This window comes from Lissotriton helveticus, chromosome 6 (assembly GCF_964261635.1).
Source record: "Lissotriton helveticus chromosome 6, aLisHel1.1, whole genome shotgun sequence".
Lineage (NCBI taxonomy): Eukaryota > Metazoa > Chordata > Amphibia > Caudata > Salamandridae > Lissotriton > Lissotriton helveticus.
Genome location: NC_136067.1, coordinates 1,522,577,439 through 1,522,597,584, shown reverse-complemented (window position 1 = coordinate 1,522,597,584; position 20,146 = coordinate 1,522,577,439).

The following is a 20,146-nucleotide window of genomic DNA, read 5'->3' as shown; positions in this document are numbered from 1 at the left end:
GATCGTGAATTTCTGCTGTAGATCCCCAAATGACGATGTGGGTCCTTGACCAAGAAAGTCGCCCACAATGGCAATCCCTAAGTTCTCCCATTTTCTAGAAGTGATATCGTTAAGCCGAGATGGTAAGATCGAGCTATGCCACCGAGAAGTTTAGTTGGTGTATTTCGGAATTGCTAGATGTTTTGATGTATGTCAAATATTTCATTTGAAAGCCTGTATAGAGTCAATCAAGCTATATATCTGGGAGTATGTATTTCTCCTAAGGTGAAAGAAATCAACCAACTTAACTATGATCCACTGATTAAGAAAATTAAAAAAGATCTTTTAAGAGTTAATAATCTCCATCTGTCAATCGTAGGTAGGGGGAATTACCTCAAAATGAATATTTTCCCAAAAATATTATATTTATTTCGAGCAATTCCGCTGATGGTCGAGGATAACATCATTAAAATTATGGACTCTTGTATGTCTAAATTTGTATGGAACTATGGAAAAATTAGGAGGGCAATGCCATATTTGACATTACCACAGCACAGGGGAGGGTTAGCCATTCCAAATTTGACTCTATATTTATGGGCGACTCTCCTTCAGCAAATGGCCCCTCTGTTTAACATCAAGCCAACAACAGCTGCTGCATTAGATCATAACATACCCTTGATATATGAATTGGCACTAGGAGACAAAGCAAGAGGGCTGGTATTAAGGCAAGTAGAGCCCTCATACTTTAAAAAAATTAAATTTAAAATTATTACTGACGCATGGAGGATCTGGAAATGTACATCAAAACATCTAGCAATTCCGAAATACACCAACTATTTCAGTGAATTTCAAAGGTTTTGTAAATGATAATTTTTAAATGTATTAATTGTTATATTTTTTTATACTGATTTACTACATTGTTCTAAAGTATTTATTTTGAGATATTTTATTTTTAAAATTACATTACATATTTTTAAAATAAATTAAAAAAAATGTTTTTAGAAATATTGAAATTGTAATATTTCTTTTTTTTAGTTTATATTTTTTTAATTTATATATATTTTATATAGCATGCATTGATATCCTATGGAAGGAAATTCAAGTTACTGGTAAGTATGGTTAAAATTACTTTTCAGGAACAGTAGTGAGCTCAAAGATGCAGCACTGAGGTCTCTCCTGATAACAGGTGAGTAAATCTGAATTCATAGTTCGGCTGATTTTAGAGGAATTTTTTAAAGTTCCAAAACTCCACACTTAGAAAAATTTCCAAGTGAAACCAGTCAATGTTAGCCTATGGAAGGAAAATCAAGTTACTGTAACTATGATAAGAATTACTTTTCAGGATCAGTAGTGGGCTGAAAGATGCAGCACTGAGGTCTCTCCTGATACCAGGTGAGTAAATCGGAATTCGTAGTTCGGCTGATTTTAGAGGAATATTTTTCTCAATAGTGAAGGAAGGGGGAGTTGCCTGAGGTGATATGTGTGCAAACACGCCCTATGGCGCGTTTTAGGTTGGGGAATTAATTCCTCTTCAATCCTGAGGTCCCCTGTGAGCCAACTAGCCCACCAGGTACCTTCAGTATGCGCCAGGGACCTGGGTTGCGGAGAGCTGTTCAGAGGGCACGCCCCCTTTTTACAACACTCTGCAACGCAGCTCTGTGGCACTTACTGGAGGTACCTGTTGGACTAGTTGGACCCTAGGGGACCTCTGGATTGAAGAGGAATTAATTCCCCAACTTAAAACGCGCCACAGGGCAGGTTTGCACTCATATCACTTCAAGCCCCACCCCCTACCTTCACCACTGTGCAAACGCGCCCAGTAGCGTTTTCTAAATTGGGGGAATAAGTCCCCTTGCATACTGGGGGTTCCTGGGGGCCAACTAGCCCACCAGGAACCTCCAGTATGCGCCAGGGGGCTGCGTTGCAGAGAGGTGTAATGAGGCCATGCCCCTTTTTACACCTCTCTGCAATGCAGCCCCCTGGCGTGTTTGCAGACAGCGAACTAATTCCCCTTGCATACTGGGGGTCACTGGCGGTCAACTAGCCCACCAGGAACCTCCAGTATGCACATGGGGGCTGCGTTGCAGAGAGGTGTAATGAGGCCACGTCCCTTTATACACCTCTCTGCAACGCAGCACCCTGGCGCATTTGCAGAGGAGGAACTAATTCCCTTGAATACTGGGGGTCCCTGGGGGCCAACTAGCCCACCAGGAACCTCCAGTATGCGCCAGGGGGCTGCGTTGCAGAGAGGTGTAAAAAGGGGCATGTCCTCATTACACCTCTCTGCAACGCAGCCCCCTGGCGCGTTTGCATAGGGGGAACTAATTCCCCTTGCATACTGGGGGTCCCATAAGGCCAACTAGCCCACAGGAACCTCCAGTATGCGCCAGGGGGCTGCTTTGCAGAGATGTGTAATGAGGCCACGCCCCTTTTTACACCTCTCTGCAATGCAGCCCCCTGGAACATTTGCAGATGAGGAACTAATTCCCCTGGCATACTGGGGAACCCTGGGTGCCAACTAGCCCACCAGGAACCTCCAGTATGCGCCAGGGGGCTGCGTTGCAGAGAGGTGTTCTGAGGCCACGCTCCTTTTTACAGCTCTTTGCAACGCAGCCCCCTGTCGTATACTGGGGTTCCCCGGGGCATGGGCCTTTTTTATTTTATTTTTTTGAATTAGGAGGGGGGGCTGCTTTTCCCCCTCCTATGGCCACTTTTGGCCCCGGGGACCCCATCTCCCGGGGCCGGCCATTTTTTATTTATTTATTTATTTTTTCGGGAGGGGGGCCGCATGGCCCCCCTCCCGGGCCACTTTTGGAACCAGGGACCCCATCCCCTGGGGCCTGCCCCTCCTCGTTGGGGGCAGTGGGGGGGTCCCCAAGCCCCCCACAGTCCCTGCCAGCTCCTCGCATCCTGCGGGAACCGGCATTGCTTTTCTGCTTGGGGAGCAGCTAACATGCTGCTCCCCATGCAGAAAAGCAATCCGCTTTGGTTTTTAAAAGAGAGAGCAGGTTTCCTGCTCTCTCTTTTAAAAACCAAAGCAGTTTTCTATGGTAGGGTGGGAGCCGCGAGGCTCCCGCCCTACCATAGCAATCAGCAGTGTCCCGGGGGTGGACACCCCGGGACACTGCAGGAGCCGTCCTCGTGGGGTGGTGGTCCCCAGGGCTGAGGGGTCCATCACAGACCCCCCCATTTTAAATATTAGTGCCCCGGGGAGGTGGCGGACCCCGGGACATGTGGGGGAAGCTTGAGCCCCCCACCCAGGTTTTTTAATTCTTTTTTAATAAAAAATTAATCCCCGGGGGGTGGCGGTCCCTGGGGCTAAGAAACTACTGAACGGATTTACACCATTTAACAAAAAGCATAATCTGCGAACCAAACTCTACCTTTTTGCCAAATTTGGTGTAATTCCATTCAGCAGTTTGGGCTGTAGCCTCACTTAAAGGTCCGTATGGAAAATTGCATGGGAAAACACGTTTTGGGACCCCCCTTTTTTCTCGCCCCCCGCTTAACGAATCACCCCCAAACTTTCAGGGAAGGAGCAGAGTAGAGAAGGCCATTTTCCTGGAGAATGTCGCGAAGATTCATCAACCGGCGCCAAAGTTATTCCAAATAGAATGTTGCGGATTTCTATTGTTAACTTTAGGGGATTATGATCCGACAATAACCGTTGAATCTTATCTATCGTTGAAGCTGTTCCAAGTGCCCTAGTAACAAAAAAGTAATCTAATCTTACACATTTCCGATGTGGAGCCGAAAAGAATGTATAGCCCGGGTCTAAAGGCTTCTGGGCCCCCCACACATCCAGCAATGCATTATTACTAACTAAACTCTTTATTGACCTACAAACCCTCTTTTTCCTCCCGTAATATTGTCCCATAGAGTCTAAACCCAGTCCCCTGGCCCCATCAATGTTAAAATCTCCTGCCAAGATAGCATTTGGCGCCCATGTTGATAATTCGATATCTAAGAAATCAAACACCTCTGGATCATCCTCTGTTGACCCGTATATAGAACCTATAGTGACCCAAACCTCCCCTATGAAACACTCAATCAGGGCACATCTCCCCCACTGATCCTCAAATTTCTTCCTTGTTTTTATATTTAAATGTTTTGTCAATATAGCGACCCCTCTAATTCTAGCCCCCTGTTTAGAGTTGGCTAACACTCTAAAACCCATCTGTTCCAACAAAAAAGATCTATTCCCTTCCACATGTGTTTCTTGCAAACAAAAAAAATCCGCCCCAGTGTTTTTCAAAAATAAACCTACCCGCTGCCTTTTTATTCTATCATTCAGTCCACATACATTCATAGTCACGATTTTAATATTTGTACTCATTAAAAAAAAGTTTTTTTAAACCCTTCCAGTAAGCTTATATTCAAATTATTTATCCCGGCCCCTATGCTTTTATGTCTACTCAATTCGTGTTGCCTCTCCTCGTTTTTGTTAATTTCTTTTCTTTCCCCTGTGTATTGTAATCTTGTTTTGTTTCCCTTCTCCCAACCTATACAATCCTCCCTGTCTCCCCCCCTCCGGTGCACCCCCCCTCCCCTGTCCCCCCACCACCCCCCCTGACCACAGGCAACTAGGTCAATCCTGACCTACGTATGACTGGTTCCCAACCCCCTTGAGTGCTGCTGTATCCCCCCCCTCCCCACTTGTATTCTCCCACAATATATGTGCAGATACAAACGACAAAAAAGAGAAAAGAAAATGAAAAAAGAGAAACCCTCCTTATTCATAAGTGCCTCCTCAACTCGAGTCCTACTATGCCTATACATAGTGCTACAATCCTTTATTCTCATTAAGCCTTCTTCAGGCTCGTCCTTATTCAAACAATATCAGCTAATTTCATATACCTTTAGTTTATATTGTCTATTTATATTGTCTATTTCCTTCTATTTTCTCTTAGTTCAGTCAAGAAGCTTTGCGCTTTAATTTCTGAAAAAAACATCCTTGTCCGCCCATCTAGTATTACTTTCAGCCTTGCAGGGAACAGGAGGTAGGCCTCACAACCAGCTTTTTGAAATGGGTCTATCATCTGCCGAAGTCTCCACCTCCTTTCCACCGTGGCATGGCAAAAATTCGGTCGGGCAAAGAAAGAATTTCCTTTAAATGTCCGACGATCTTGTGGCCTGGCACTGTCCATGATCTCCTGTCTGGCCAGGAAGTTACCAATGTATATAAGTATTGCTCTTGGTCTTTCATTCTGTACACCATATGACTTCTTGATTGTCAAAGGGAATCTGTGGGCCCGTTGTACCTCCACGTCCCAATTCCAAGTGGTGATCTCCGGGAATGATTCTCTTAGTAAAGTAACCACAAAAGCCCTAGGATTTTGTTCCTCAGCCCCCTCCGGGATCCCAAGCAGCCTTATAATATTCCTCCTCTGCCTGTTTTCTGCATCCTCTGCCTTCCATTGTAAGTCCTGCGCCGTCTTGAACTCCTTCCACTGAGATACTTCATCCTCCAGTTGACCTGTTCTTTCCTCAACTTCTGTCATTCGGCCCGCCATCTCGGCATACATCTTGTTCACTTTACTCAGTGACCCCTCAATTTTTTTACTTGCACGTCGTGCCTTCTTAGCCTCATCTCTCACTTCTCCCTGCATTTGCCTGAGAGTAGCATACAGCATCTCCATTGTGGGGCCCTGTCCTTGTAATTGTGATTGTGATTGTGAGCCTGAGGGGCCATTATATCGGGGCCTATTCTCTCCTTCATCTTGATATGTTTTTGAGGTAGCTGAATGGTCCCAAACCAGTTTACTAGGTCTCTCAATATGCCTAGTGCCGCCCCTGCTTTGCATTTTCCTAGTACTCTGTTGCTTGTTTTTTACCACCGTCTGCCTCTGCCCACTATCGTCCAATGATGAATGGTTCTGTCCAGTTTCAGGTTCTGTTTCCGTGTCTATGTCTGTCTCAGAGCTCTTTTCTGACGTAGATAACTCTGACTCTTCTAGACTGACTTCTAGATCGGTTGTCTCAGACTCAGGTGATTGCCCCTTGTTTTTATGCTTGTCCGAAGCTTTATCTGTTTCATCAGTCTCACCATTTAATGAGAAGAAGATATCATCTCCTGGGGTCCCTGGTAATGCAGCTGCCGGTGGATCTGGTGCATCCAGTACGTCTGCAATTCCAGTGACGGGGCCCCCCTTGCTGGCTGTACAGAAGCGCCATCTTCCGGACCATGCCTACTTATTGGAGCTTCATTCACCGCTCCTTTTTCCAAGTTCAAGCCACTTGCGCGGACACTAACATTTTCCTCCATGATCTTATCTACAACGTTCTTCACTCTGCTCCCTTGACCATCTGCTATTTCCCTATGTGGCCCCATACGTAAAATATCATCTTGTGAGTTCACTATTACCACCAAGGTTTGGTTAGAGATAACCTCTGGAGCAATATCCACATTGGAATGAGTTACTGCAGGCGCACCGCCGCCGCTCGGAGTGTTAGTCTGATTATCTGCCCCCCTACCCCTATCGTTAGGGTCCATTCCACCATCTGCACCATCTATTCCTTTGTTTTCAGTTATTAACTGACTTACCAGTACCAGGACTGGGGGTATAGCCAGCCCCGCATTCTCGCTTGCCTCACTTGCTTCCAGGGCAACGCTGGGTGTGTCCCCCCAAACTCGGCTCCCGGCGCAGTTATCAGCTGTCCCTGGCCTGGTTCTGTAACTCCTACCAGGCTACAGGTCTCCGCCTCCATCATCATCGCTCCAGCCAGCCCGACTTGTTCTGCCTCTGCCACCACTTCCCCGGGAGCTGATTCTTGCGGCGGCGTCTCATCCATGGTTTCCTCCGCATCGGCTTCAGCCCGGGTCTGTCCTCTGCCTCGGTCCATCGAAGCCTCTCTGCTGTTATTACGGAAAGACTCCGCCAAGGTAGGCTGCTTCAGCCCCCCTCTCCCCCTTTTTGGGGTAATTTCCTTTGCTGCTGCCTCTTTCGCCGCTATCTCCGCTCTCGGCATTTTCTTTTCCACCTGACCCTCATTAGCCGCTAGGTCAGCCCGGCGCTCTGCCTTCTGCTCGGCTCTGATCTCAGCCTTACGCTCCTTCTCCTTCCGCCTCAGCTCCCTCTTTCTCGCGGCAGAGTCCATTTTGGCATCCGACTCCAGGTTCTTGCTTCTTGCAGGATGATTCCTTGTCGCGATCTGCGATGCCATTTTTACCAATCTGTTGCTCGTGTTGGAGCGGTTTTCCTCCGCACTTTGCCACTACTCTGGGTCTCAGGAGTAAGGAGATGTCTTTGATCAACCATGCCACCAAGCTGATCCGCCTCAAAATCCTCTGTTCCAATAGTAGCAGGTTAAATGCCCCTGCACCGTAATTCCTCGTTTTCAGCCGCATCGATATGGGCATCTAGGGGGTTCGTCTTCTGCATCTGCATAGCCTCTGCTTCAGCCACGGGAGGAGAGAGAAAATCAGCCTCTCACTCAGTGGATCGGTCCGCGGCCATCTTGCCTCCTCCTTGATTGTCGGATCATAATACCCTAAAGTTAACAATAGAAGGAATTGGGTTCAAGAGGGTGGTAGGATCTTGGACATTTGAAAGGGGACTGCTGAAGGATGAGGAATACATTACACGCATGCATTCATGGATTAAGGAGTTCTGGGAGATTAATAGGGGGAGCACCACAATTGGGAATGATTGGGATACATTTAAGGCGGGGGTAAGAGGTGAGACAATCAGCTACTCTATTGCTAAACAAAGGAAGGAGAAAACAGAGAGTGAACGGTTAAATAATGCTTTGAGATTAGCTGAGGCGAGATTGGAGCAGGCCATAGTAGATCAGCAGGAGTATAATGAGCGCGTATTGGAATTAACAATAGCACGGGCAGAGGCTTTAGAAGGGGTGGCAATTAAAGCTGCCAGGATTTATGACGCACAGAGAGAAAGTTGCTATGAATTTAGTGAAAAGATAGGACGTACTTTAGCAGCACGTACAAGACAAAGGATAGCCAAGGGTGAGATAAAGAAAATAAAAGATAATGCGGGGCAGCTGGTCACGGATGAGAGGGGGATAACAGAGGTATTCAGGGAGTATTATAGTAAACTTTACGAAGAAGAGCAAATTCGAGATAGGAGGGAGATCGCGGATTACTTACAAAATATTCCGGGTAAAGTACTGAATAGCGAGGATAGAGATTTTCTGGATGCCGATTTCAGGGATGAAGAGATTAATGAGGCCATACTGGGATTACCAAAGGGCAAAGCAGCTGGTCCAGATCTGATACCAGGAGAGTTTTATAGGATATTCCTGTCCTCCATATTTAAGGATCTAGCAAGAACATTTAGGGGGGTGCAGCAAGGGCAGGCGATTCCGGCAAGCTGGGCTGGGGCTGATATTGTAATCATACTTAAAAAAGGGAAGGACGCAACAGAACCAGGGTCGTACCGCCCCATAACACTAATTAATGCAGATACTAAAATATTTTCGAAAATACAGGCAACCAGATTCTCTAAAATAATAACTCAATTGGTTAGCTTCAATCAACATGGCTTTATACCACAAAGGGGCACCACATTACATATCAGGAAGATGATAACACTTTTTGATGCTCAGGAAGTAGAGGGCAACCCTATGGCAGCCATGTTATTGGATGCAGAAAAGGCCTTTGACAGGGTGGCCTGGGAGTACCTGTGGGCAGTTTTGAGAAGAGGGGGAATAGGGGAAGTATTTATAAGAGTTATACAATCACTCTATACAAATCCCACTGCTTGCGTTAGGATAAACTCAAGCCGCACTAGACCTCTGGCTATTACTAGGGGTACGCGGCAAGGATGCCCTTGCTCACCCCTTTTGTTTGCTATGTACATTGACCCCTTGATACGAAGATTTGAGCAGAATGTACAAATTACTCCACTAACTACCAGGATAGGAGATATTAAAGTCTTAGCATATGCAGATGACATTGCGGTTATCACACCTAGACCAATAGATGCAATAAGAGAAATAGAACAGGAGGCAGATCGGTTTGGTCGAATAGCAGGGTATGCTTTGAATAAAAGTAAGTCACAAATCATAAAGAACACTTACACAATATGTACAGATGCACGGGTGGTTGGTGAGGGGGTGTACTTGGGTATGAAGATTACGGCAGAGCTAGAAAAATTGGTAGAAATTAACATTGAGCCTATTATTATGAAAGCAAAAAAGGACTTGGAGAGGGTAAATAATTTACATATGTCCATATTAGGCAGAGTAAACTACATAAAAATGAATCTGCTGCCGAAATTTTTTTATTTATTTAGAACTATTCCGCTGTTTTTTAGTATGATTTGGTTTAAAAAGGTGGAGAACATGGTAAATCGATTTGTGTGGTCCCAGGGGAAGACAAGAAGAGCCCTGAAAAATATGTCATTGCCACGGGACAGGGGGGGATGGGCATTACCAGATCTTAAAATGTACTATTGGGTGGCAGCAATACAACAAATGACAGGCTTGCTGGGAGGAGCTGAGAGGGAAACTGATTATCCTACAGGGTCATCAGAGGTGTACGGGATTATTCTTGGTGACGAGACAAATAATGCCCTACTTAGATTTTCGGAGCCAAGTTATTTCAAACGAACCAGGTTTAAGACACTAGTAGCGGTAGACAAAATATGGAAATCGTTTAAAAAAAGTTTTGGCTTAGGAAGGTTTCATGCATATATTAGAATAATAGAGGATCCTACGCTGCCACCTGAAATATTCGCCGACACTATATTTAGGGAATGGGCTCAGTTAGGAATTAAAAAAATGGGGGACTTAATAGGTGAATCAGGGATACGGCAATTTACAGAAATCCAGCAGGAATTTGGGGTTAGCAGTAGGAGTTTTTTTAAATATCTGCAAATAAGAAGCTTCCTAGGTAATAAACAGGGGGAACGATGGGCTTTAAAGGAAATTCGATTCTGCAGATGATTGAGGAGGCAGAATCTTGTACAATTAAAAGATTATATGCAGAACTTATAGAGCATCGAGGGGATGACCTGGAGAGATATGAGACGAAATGGAGGGAAGCCCTAGGAGTATCAGAGGGAGTATTCTTAAAGTCACTAAAGTTAGGAAGAGAAACTCTTTGCTCAGCGGCGTTGCAGGTACAACACTATAAGACGATATACAAACTGTATTATACCCCAGCCAGAATCGCCCAGTGGGGAGGTACACAGGGGATCAGATGTCCAAGGTGCAACAGCACGGAGGCAGATATACTGCACATGTTTGCGGGGTGTCCAAACCTCTCTCCATTGATAGAAAGTATTGAGTCATTCTTTGATAAATCACTGGCATATAAATTGAAGCTGACACCAGAAATAATACTATTAGGAGTAGAAGGGAGTAATTTGCAATATCTAAATGAGGGCTTTATATTTATAGCTATGGCAGTTTTACGCCTATGTATAGCAACTGCATGGAAAGATAAGACACCTCCACCGTTTCAGCATTGGTTGGCTAGGTTATTGTGCATCCATAACCTAGAGAAAGCTATTTACGTCAGAAGGGGGAAAAAGGGTAGAGAACTTGGTTTACAGTTGTGGAAGCCTATCGCAGAGTGGAAAAGCAGGATGGCAAATGTCTAGGGGGCGAACAACTAGAGGGGTCAATCTGTACTCATGACTGTACTCATGTTTCCTGTTTTTGCCTTTTTGGTGGTTTTATCTTTGTCTTCCCGCTTTTGACGACTTCTGTTCTCGTTTCTTGTTGCCCTTTAGTTTTCTGTTGCCCTTTGGTTTTCTGACTATAGTGCCTCCAAGCTCCTTTCTTTGTTAATTTGTGTTTTACTGATTTGATTCTATTATATTGAATTTCATCCTAAGTTGGGTATTTTCTGGTTGTTTTTTCCCTAAATATGTTTTTTTTATAAGATGCATAAGTATACCTATTGTTAAAGGATATTCTCTGGTGCGGGGGGGGGGGGTAAAATGTGATGTAAAAATTGTCAATAAAAATATAAAAAAAAAAAAAAAGAATGTTGCGGATTTATAGGTCCTAACTATACCTACCTACTGGCGACCGCCAGTAGGTAATATATATGAATGTATGTATATATATATTCACTGAAAAAACCATAGGTTTCACACCAGTTATAGTTAGGAATTAGCATTTAAAAAACCTATTAAATTCACTGAAAAAACGATAGGTTTTACACCAGTTATAGTTAGCCGGAAATTTTACTCGCATAAAACCATTAAAATTCCCACGTGGCCCTGGCTATGGCCTCCTCTAACTTCGACATAACAGTTGTCTCATTGTTATCAAAGATGTTATAATACCAATTAATTAATAACAGTGGTTCAGGAAACAAATTCACCAACATCATCACTTGAAACCATGGGGTGTCAGCTATCTTAGTGATTACAGGTTTACACAGTTTTAACGAAATTGCTGTCATTAGACCACCTTTGGCCCTACCCGCTTGTGAAGGTACCGCTAGGGTATTAAAGGCACAAAAGCCCTCAATATTCTGAGTGGAACGGCTCCATGTTTCCTGGAGGCACAAAATGTCACAGACACCCACAAAATCTAACCATGCCTCATCCTCCAGTCTTGAAGCAAGCCCAGCAATGTTCCAAGAAATTAGGCACATCCTTGATTCGCTATGGTGCCTTATGGCTGACTCAGATAGTACTTCCGGATTTTGCCCTATGATAGTTAGACTTGGTGCACTTTCTATATATATACACAAAGTGAAACATTAATACATATATTTAAATATTTAAACATTACTCACTATTATTTATTTTTCAGAAAGACACACATTCACTGGATGGTGTCATCAGTGATGTCATGAGTGATGTCACTGACCATGTCATGAGTGATGTAATATGTGACGTCATCAGCAGTGCATTGCACGCGCAAGTTATAGTGAGTCCAACTAACTATAACGTGGGAATTTCAAAGGTTTTATGCGAGTAAAATTTCCAGCTAACTATAACTGGTGTAAAACCTATGTTTTTTTCAGTGAATTTAATAGGTTTTTTAAATGCTAATTCCTAACTATAACTGGTGTGAAACCTATGGTTTTTTCAGTGAATTTCATCGGTTTTTTAATAGCAAATCTCTATAGGTATGAAATAATATTTTTTATAATGAATTTTATATTGTATAAATATGTATATTTTTTTTTTTTTACATTTTTAAAAAATATTTTTTGCCTGGGGCGCATACCGGTGAACGCACGGGTAAGTGCAATGTTGCGGCGCGCCCCGGGGTGCGTACCGGTGAGCGTCCCGTTAGCGCTATTCCCGCGAACGAAAACAACATCGTGACGTATCGCGTAGCCGCGTGATGCGTCATATGACGCACTGCGTAAGCGCACCCGGAAGCACACGATCGCATACGATCGCGCAACGTAAGCGCCCCGACACGCTTACGCTACGCGCCCCGGGACGCGCCCCAGGGCACGTAGCGTAAGCGCGTCAAGCCATGTGACTTTAAAATAACACTTTTCATTGGTTCAGAAATTTTTTTTTTCAAAATATTGAGAAACCCACCAATTTCTCTCACTATTGCTTTGTACTTGGAGAGAGCAAGAGGTGTTCTTTGCATTATCTGCTTCTCAAAGTTTCCTGCTCTACAGCAATGGCTGCAAGGGAGTCATCCAGCAGTGATTCTGATGGTTTTTTGCGTGCGGACCCTCCTCACCACAAAACAAAGGACCACTTCATTTGGAAATTTTATGACATCCCTGAAGGAAAAAAAAGGTTAATGCTGCTAAGGTAACCTGCAAGATATGTGGCAGTATTTTATCCAGAGGCAATCCTAATAAAAAATATAGCTTTGGAAATGCCAATTTAATTAGGCATGTCCAGAGAAGACACCCAAAAAACTATGCCAGGGAGAGTGTGAGGGACCTGGCACAGAAATTACCAAGAGATGGCAGCAGCACCTCCACTGGTGGAGCAACACCTTCAGGAACACCTTTTTGCTCCTGTTGAGCAGTTTTGGAATCCCTGTTTTTATTTTTCCCCTGAAAAAAATCCCCAAAAAATATAAAATCGTTTAAAAAAGTATAAAAAATATAAAAAAACAAAAATTAAAAAAAAAAGTTCTTTTCAGAACTACCTCCAATTTATAAAAAAAATGCTACATTTTTTAAAAACTCTGTCATTCTTTTTTCTCCATAGTATGCGCCCCGGTACGCACCCCGGTGCGGGTGCGCGTACCGGGCGCTCCCCTCGTGAAAATCGGAAAAATTTTTAAAAAAAATGTTGTCCCGCGGGACCCTTTTATGGCCCCCACATCAAACGTAGGGGGTCAGGGGGGGTGTACCCTGCCCCCTTTTGGTCATTTCCCCCTTTTGTTTTTAGCCACCTCTTGTGTCTCGGTCCTACCGAGACACAAGATGGCGGCCGCTCCGGACTGTTTCGAATGTTTACAGACACCCGAGAGCCAATCAGCTTCTCATGCGCAAGTCGCGTGGCGCGCCCGGAGCGCTCCCCGGTGCGCGTACCGGGGCACGGCTCTAGATATATACATTTTTTTTAACCTAAATTACTCAAAATCCTCTGGAGCACATATCTTGAGACATAGCAATGGCACATCGGGGTTACCAGTCCCTACAATTTTGCCAAGTTTGGTGAAAATCCATTCAGCCGTTCAAGCTAAAAGTGCGACCGACCACCCTATGGAAATTAACATGGGGAAAAAACGTTTTGGGACCCCCCTTTTATCTCGGCCCCCACTTGACGAATCCCCCCCAAACTTTTGCAGAAGGAGCGGAGCGCCGCGAGGCAAAGTTGCTGAAAAATTCAGGCTGATTCCTCAACTGGCGCCAAAGTTATTCCAAATAGAATGTTGCGATTTCCCTATGGAAATCAATCCTAACTATAACTACCTACTGGCGACCGCCAGTAGGTAATACGTATATATATATATATATATATATATATATATATTCACTGAAAAAACCATAGGTTATAGACCATATATAGTTAGGAATTAGCATTTAAAAAACCTTATTTTACTCACACAAAACCATTGAAATTCCATATATAGTTAGTTGCACTAACTATATATGGCGCACCCGCAATCCACTGCTGATCATGTCACATATTACATCATTCATGACATGGTCAGTGACATCACTGATGACATCACTGATGACATCTCAAATGACATCACTGATGACAACATCCAGTGACTGTATTTTTCTGTAAAGTTAAAATATGTCTTGAGTGGATGTATAAGTGTCTGGATGAAGGATTTAGTAGGTGCATGACTGACTGTATGAGTGAGTGATTAAATGTGTCTCACTGAATGCATGGGTTAGTGACTAAACTGTCTTAATTTGTGCATCATTATGTCTGTTGTTCTGTAAACTGCTGCATGTGTTGATCATTAGCTATACGAGAGGCTATATGTGTTATTAATTGGTTGCCCAAGTATTTCTATGGGAGATTGAGTTTGTGTGGGGGTGGCTGGAAGGTGTGAGACTCTATGCATAGATGTGTGAGCAGTTTATTCACTAGGTGTATGAGTTCAAGAGTGCATGTGGAAACAGCTACATGGGCAGTTGACTGTGTGCATGAGTGTATTGATGAGTGAATGGATATCTCAATGCTACATGTCATAGTAAGTACATATGTAAAACACAGTACATGTGAGAGTTGGCATATATAAATAACTGTGCATGAGAGCCACTGAATGAGTGAGTGGTTGTATCGATCATTGTGAACTTGTATCAGGGATTGTATAAGAGAGTAAATATGTGTTAGTATATGTTTCAATAAGTAAGGTGTGTTTAACTGTATAGTTGAAGAAATGGAGGTGAGATTGTTTCTTTGCATGACTGACTGGGTGTGTGAGTAACTCCATGGATGAGTGGCAGTGTGTGAGTGTCTGTATACACTGAGTGTATCTAAGGTTATATTAGAGTCTGAAGAGGTTTATCGTATTAGCACAAGAATGATGTCAAATGAGATGTCATCAGTGATGTCATTTGAGATGTCATCAGTGATGTCATCAGTGATGTCACTGACCATGTCATGAATGATGTAATATGTGACATGATCAGCAGTGGATTGCGGGTGCGCCATATATAGTTAGTGCAACTAACTATATATGGAATTTCAATGGTTTTGTGTGAGTAAAATAAGGTTTTTTAAATGCTAATTCCTAACTATATATGGTCTATAACCTATGGTTTTTTCAGTGAATTTTCAAGGTTTTGTAAATGCTAATTCCTAACTATATATGGTCTATAACCTATGGTTTTTTCAGTGAATTTCAATGGTTTTTTAATAGCAAATATCATAAGCTGTCGAATGTCAAGTACGTGGTAAGTAAAAACATTTTCGTGTTTATGCACACTGATCTGCTTTGAATGCTGCCCCCCACCCCTCATTTCTATTAGGAGTACTCTCTCTTTGCAGATAGTGAAGGGTAGTTAACGCAGCCCTTTGCCCCCTTTGTAATCCGTCGTGCCTGCTTCTCTCTCCATTTGATTGATTGTTCTCTTTGGTTCATTCTCTATTTACAAACAAGCACAGAGTCGCAATACTCTGTTTAGTCTTTGCAGATAGCGAAAAATCGTGTAAAAAAACAAAAGGAATCGAGCAAAATCAGTAGGCCACTAATGGGATCTCTTTTTGACCTCGCTAAAATAGAAACATTAGGAACAACCTGTTGAAAATAGCAATGCGTATGTACATAAGCGGCGTTCATTTGTGTTCACAGTACCCCTTGTTGATTGTTTCAATCGAGCATTGAATTGTTCGATGTTAATTCTCTTAAGGATCTTCTCTACCTGCAAACGAGGAAGAATAGGAATATTCTCTCTCCCTTTGCAGATAGTGAAGGGTAGGTAACGCAAGCCTTTAACACGTCGTACCTATTTCATTCCTCATTGATTGATTGATTGTCCGAACATTGACTGTTTGGGAATTAGTTCTTTTTGGAGGTATTCCCTGTTTGCAAATAAACGTAGGAAAATCTTTGCAAGTAGTGAAAGGGTACGTAATGCGGACCTTTCTCCCCCGTTGTAATCTGTCATGCCTATCTACTCCCCACTGATTGATGCACCTGTTTCACCCGGACCATTTACTAGACATACGTCATCTGGCCCGACCAGAGAGCACCCCTAGTGAAAAGGACATATGCAATAATAACGAAGTGATCACTGTATCCTGTTAACAGAAACTTTAGCATGAAACAACCTGGAAAGAAAAGAATAGGAAAACGAAAATCAGTAGGCCACTGATGAACATGAACTTTTATTAAACAACGAACAAAGAAACGATAACATAACGTAATGATAAAACCTATTAATGTCCTAGAAACAAGAAAACGTTAAAATATGCCAGTGGTGAGAGACCAGAAAAACAGTAAGAGAAACCAAATCACCCCTCGCTGTCCCACCGCCTGCCACGCCAAAAAAATCGATAGACTAGGGAAAATGCAAGTCAGTAGAACATCCGCCCCCACTCTGGAAACTTCCAAGGTGGGGCAGGGTTCCGGCTACGCCCAGCCGGGAGCAGCCCATATAAGGCAGGTCCTGCTGCCACGCCTCGGAGATCCTAACGTAGGGTGTAGCCGGAGGAGAGGCCGAGACCAACGGGACCCGGCCAGGGAATTGCCTTTACAACGCTGAACAGTTGCAGGGGGGGGGAATGTCTCCTCGACCCTCCCCTCTCTCTCCCAGTCCGGCCGCGGTGGCCCTTGAGAGTTGCAGGTAGTCCCGCCACATGCTCTTCCGGTCCGGCCACCAACGGTCGGGGGGCCGAGACCGACGGAATCCGGCTGCAGCCGATAAACCAAGAAACCCGTTCATGGGGCCAGAGCCAGGGGCGTCCGGCCGACATCTACCGGAAGCCCGGCCCGAAGACGGACGGGACACTTCTTCTTTCTTGTATAATTGCTGCAACAACCCTGGGGGGGGATGTCTTGCACATGCCTCCGACCCCCCCCCCTCGTCCTCATCGCCTGGTCCGGCCATAACAAATCTCAAGCGAGACGCCGTGGGGTGCACTGGGAGGGAGAGACGGTGCGAACAGGCCTCTCCCGCCTCCCCAGTGGAGGCTTCCCAGCTGCACCCTCAGCGGTCCAGGCGCCCGGAAAAGAGTTCTTCCACTGTGGCCATGCTGCAACGTCTCGCCCGGCAGGGTGGAGCCCGTCCGCTCATTTGACCCCGCGATCGCCAGTAGCTACCGAACTCTCAAAATGGCGGTCGACCTGGCAAGAGCGGGCCCAGCATAAAGAAATGGCCCGGTCACTGGTTGACTCCACCACCGTAGTCCTCCACGACCTTGAAGATTCTAGAGGAGCCGCGGGAGTCTCCGACCCCCGATGGGGAATGACTGCCATGATCACCCGTGGAGTGACGAAACTGTATCCGCGGGACGTCGGCGCCAGCCTCACTTTGAATTACTAGAATCCTGCAGACCTCACTTCCGGTGAAAGCACAGTGTGACCCGGTAGGAAAAATTGTTGCACCCCCTCCCCTTTTTGACTGATAGTTCAAACCACCGATCCTTTCCTTTGCCCTTTTAACGGAACTTTGGACTGCCTCCCCCTCTTTTACATTTTCTAGAGAAAACAAAACATTAACCACTACATTAGCATAGCAGTTGACACCAGAACTGTTTTCAAATTGAAAACCAACAACATCTTCAACAGAATCCTTTTTGTTTCTGCTGTGACCCTGCTCCAGCACAGGCATTGTCCCCAGCAGTAATTCTGCAATGCCGGTAAGAATAGCTGTGGTGCCTACTGGACTCACTCACCCCCGCGGCGCCCCACGCCGTTATTTGCTGGGCGGCAACTTGCTAGACATCACCTTCGTGACATCCAGATTTCAGCGCGTTCTGCTGCCTTGGAACTATTCGCACAACAGACCGCTACTGACAAGAATATTTCATTATTGGTGCTGTCAATTTCAATAAATCTATTACTGTTTTTGTTTTGTTGTATATATTTATATGTTATTAAAGTTTTATATTCCTACTACTTTGTTGGAGTGCTATATATTTTTTATGTGACACATAATTGTAAAAACTTTGATGTACAAAGAGTCATTCCTGGAATCTTCCGCTTCAGGCTCGGTCCCCTCCCCAATCACAATACAGGATAGTTTTCAGATAGTAGGAACACGTGTGGTGTGACGGATCTCATCGGGTGTGGGCCTTGATCTACTATAACTCCTTTGAAGAGGGGTGATTCTTTACAGCTGGGGCCATAAACTACATCTGCAGGGCTAGCTGATAGCCTGGACAATCGGACACAGAGGAAGAGGAGTGTCACAGGGTGCGGTAGTGAATAGGGCGAAAGGGAGGTGTCGGGCGGGCACAGTGTGATTCTCAGGGAAGAGCAGCGCAGATGGGGGGAGGTTTATTGCCCATGCATAAGACAGAGAGCGGGGGTGACCAGTGCCTGGGGAAGATGCTTGCGAGGGTGAGGAGCCATGCTACGAATCGACAGCGTGCAGAGAGTGGGTCTGGTCAAGACATCTAAAATGGCTGCCGTGCACGACAAAAGTGTGGCATTTCAAAAAAGGCAAGATGGCGCAGACAATGTTTTTCAACACTTCCTCATTTCCTTCGAATCGAACGTTAACAGACGTTGGGGCATATTACCAAAGTTAAGCGATATTTATCGCTAACGATGCTTACCAACCAATTTTTTACCACTAAGCATCGTCAGAAATTATCGAAGATAAACCTTACTATTATCAAGGTTTATCGCAAATGCGATAATAAACGGCCGCAATGCATGAATATCGCTAAAAACTCAGCGATATTCATGCATTACCGAGCTAATACTCTTAGCCATGTTATCCACCTCCCATTGGATAACATGGCTAAGAACTGCTCAGGGCAGGTGTTACTTTTTGGAGATATTCGCGCTTAGCGCGAATATCTCCAAAAGTTGGTAATAGGAGATAGATATCTTGCATGTTGTAATGCAAGTTATTGTGGTATATGGAACTCATACCATAATCTCTCAGGAAAGCAGAAACTGATCCTTTTGGGACCGCCTAAAAAGGCCTAGGGGGTGAGGAGTACTCTACTTTGCCCCCTTTTCACGTTCCGAACTATTTTATTTTACTCTCTTCTGTAATTACACAAAATACCAGCGATAAGATGCATCGGAGACACACAGTGAGAGAAAGGAGGCCGGAGATGAAGAAGACATGTCAAATACACATTGGAGATAATATAGTGGCAGAAGGGAAGTAAATATGAGTAAACTTACCATGTAACATAAAAATGTTGCACTCTATACTATAAGTCTCATTTTATACTACAATCACTTCGCTACAACCTCATAAATTAAAAATAAAAATAAATAATGTCTCAAACAATTTTTGATTTCTAAATATAAATTTATTCTTCAGAATTTTCTAAATTTGAAACAACTAGTAACATGTCCTCATCAGTAATTTCCTCTTCAATCATCTCATCTGGAATCTCCTCATTAAAAGTCTGCAATGATGATTCTTGTAACTCTATGGTCTCCAAACACTCGATAAATTCGCCATCAAGAGATTGATCAAAAAAATCATTCAAGTCATCTCCTCCTTCTGACAATATTTCATTATTGGTGCTGTCCATTTCAATCAATGTAGTGGAATCATTCAAGTCATCTCCTCGTGACAATATTTCATTATTGGTGCTCTCAATTTCAATCAATGTAGTGGAATCATTCAAGTCATCTCCTCCTTGTGACAATATTTCATTATTGGTGCTGTCCATTTCAATCAATCTAATGGAATCATACAAGCCATCTCCTCCTTGTGACAATATTTCATTATTGGTGCTCTCAATTTCAATCAATGTAGTGGAATCATTCAAGTCATCTCCTTGTGACAATATTTCATTCTTGGTGCTGTCCATTTCAATCAATCTAATGGAATCATACAAGTCATGTCCTCCTTGTGACAATATTTCATTATTGGTGCTCTCAATTTCAATCAATGTAGTGGACAATTCAAAAGAAATTGCCACGGTCTCTTCATTGTGAGCCATTTTATTTTGAAATTGCTTGCTGTAAATTGCAGAAAAAAATAATCACTTTCATTTATCGTTTTTAGTAATACATAATATAAAACTAACTTCATCAAGTATTTAGTATAACAGAAGGACTGCAAATAAATAACAGAAAACATTTTTCAAATTATCTTCAAGTGTACAACATAGTTCCCCTTACAAATTAACAACTCACCTTTTTAAAAGTAGCAGAAGTG